Source organism: Macrobrachium rosenbergii, chromosome 28, assembly GCF_040412425.1.
Source record: "Macrobrachium rosenbergii isolate ZJJX-2024 chromosome 28, ASM4041242v1, whole genome shotgun sequence".
Lineage (NCBI taxonomy): Eukaryota > Metazoa > Arthropoda > Malacostraca > Decapoda > Palaemonidae > Macrobrachium > Macrobrachium rosenbergii.
In genome coordinates this window covers 22,085,001-22,087,500 of record NC_089768.1, presented here as the reverse complement: position 1 = coordinate 22,087,500, position 2,500 = coordinate 22,085,001, and the positions used below count along the sequence as shown (strand labels likewise).

The 2,500-nt window shown below is 41.0% G+C and overlaps 1 long non-coding RNA gene across 1 annotated transcript in view; it reads left to right on the top strand.

Moving 5' to 3' along the window:
- LOC136853910 (uncharacterized) overlaps positions 1–2,500 on the top strand; it is a 352,798-nt gene that overhangs the window by 349,880 nt on the left and 418 nt on the right. The gene's annotated exons all lie outside the window — the stretch shown is intronic.

Here is a 2,500-nt window from a genome sequence, read left to right as displayed (position 1 = left end):
GTACTCGAGCTGTTAAGGCATGATACCTCGTTCCTCATGCTCTTCTTCTTCTTCTTCTTCTTCTTCTTCTTCTTCTTCTTCTTCTTCTTCTTCTTCTCCGTATTTACCTGCAGACAGGTGAAAGTGCAGAATGATAGACATATCCTTCACAAATCACCATCTTAGTGCAGTTGAAGTGGTGCTCGCATTAGCGATGCCTTCTTTGACGTAATCGAATTATTATTTTTAGTGAAATGTTCCATCAGCAAAATAAGACTCAGAAATCTGAGCAGATTAGAAGAGAGATTTGCTGATACTTATGCATTTGTAAGTAGTGTGAGCCATTCGGTTGTTCTCATGAGCCAGTCATTTGTACTCGAGCCAATCATTTGTACTCATATATTCAAATAGCTTCATATATTATTATTCAGATATTGATAATTGGAGGGTGGATGATCAACATACCAATTTGCAGCCCTCTAGCCTCAGTAGTTTTTAAGATCTGAGGGCGGACAAAGAGTGCAGACAGAAAAAAGTGCAGACAGAAAAAAGTGCGGACAGAATAAAGTGCGGACAGAATAAAGTGCGGACAGAAAAAGTGAGGTCGCACAGACAAAGCCGGCACAACAGTTTTCTTTCGTAGAAAACTAAAAATTGATAAGAATAAATTTACGCGCTAATAGGGTATATTAGCCACAAATTTCTATGACACGAATCCAGGTACGTACGGAATGCATTAAAAAGGAGCAATAAAGTCTTGGATAAAAGCAAGGGCACGAGAGAAAAAAGGAGGAATTAGAAAAAGTGTGAGTAAGTGCCTGAGAAAAAATAAAGGAAAAAAAAAAATGAAAGGGGGGTCGAAGTGATTGAATCATTACACCTGTGACACACCTGAGGAGATGAACCGTGAAAGAGAGAGAAAACAGGAAGTGATACTCTATCCATAAGCATTAAATGATATTATTGAATTTCCTTTTAATGCGTCTATGGACTAAGCCAAAGAACTCGACAGTGTAAACTGGTCGAATAAACGAGATAATGAGATTGCGAAAGACCGAGGAAATGCCATTGAAATAAAATAGAAATTGCTATTCATGCGTGCGCTAAGAAAACGATGCGATAAAACTAAGGGAAGGGCCGGAATGTGTTAGACAGAAAATAACACCATAATCTTCATTTTTGCCGTCTTCATCACTTGCTTTAAAATGATCATTTTCCACATCACCATAAATGCAACACTGTTACGCCCCTCACCATTATGGTGTCATCTTCCTTGCCAACACGAATGCATCGTCACTGTCATCGCAGTCATTCTCGTCATCACCATTGCCGTCACAATTATCATTATCCTTTTCACAATAAACATCATAAATCATTACGTCATCATAACATCAGCTGCATTCACCACCAACGCTGCACTACCAGTATCGCGACTATCAATGCAACAACCACTATCACCATCAACAACTACTATCACCATCATTACAGCTACCACAACAAACATCACAACTTACCACGTCATCATAACATCAGCTGCATTCACCACCAACGCTGCACTACCAGTATCGTGACTATCAATGCAACAACCTCTATCACCATCATTACAGCTACCACCAACATTACGACTGCCAACATCTCCCTGCCACCACTCCGCCATTATCTTCATCTCCATCATTCTTTCGGCGCGTTGAAAAACACCACTGACAAGTTTAACAAGGAAAGAGAGACGGAGGATGCTCGGAGGGGTGTCCCGAGAGAGAGAGAGAGAGAGAGAGAGAGAGAGAGAGAGAGAGAGATTCGCTGATAGACGTGCATTTGCAATTAGCCCGATTGGGATTCATCTCGAGTGCGCAGTTATGCCTCGTGTTGCTATATTTTATTTGTGTTCCTTTTCATGGTTTGGGATTACCTTTCTTTTTTTTTATTCTTTCTTCCTTTTCACCGTTCTGTTGCCTTTGCTTTTGTTACGTTCCGGCTACATTTCTTATTATCGTTAGTGTCCTCAGTATTTACCAGTATATATTCTCTCACGATCGTTTTCTTTTTCTCAACGGTAGGTTTTTATATTTAGGCCAATACCCCTGTAGTTCTTCGTTGGACGGGTCGGTATAGTTCTCGGCTAGCACTCTGCTGGGCCCGCGTTCGAGTCTCCTACTGGCCAATGAAGAATTAGAGGAATTTATTTATGGTATAATGTGGTTCGGATTCCACAATAAGCTGTACTGTAGGTCCCGTTGCTAGGTAACCAATTGGTTCTTAGCCACGTAAAATAAGTCTAATCCTTCGGGCAGCCCTCTCTAGGAGAGCTGTTAATGAGCTCAGTGGTCTGGTTAAACTAAGGTATACTTATGCCAATACCCGAGTGTCTCCTGCCTGAGTATCCTTTTTAAGAGTTCCTTTTGTTTAGAATTCCTGTTATTAGCTTTAGTACTCGTGTCTCTTGAGTTACTGCGTGCTACTCGTTCTGACGAGCTTCACGCTTCACAAGCAGATGTAATGTCACGACGACTCACTGTTCAGT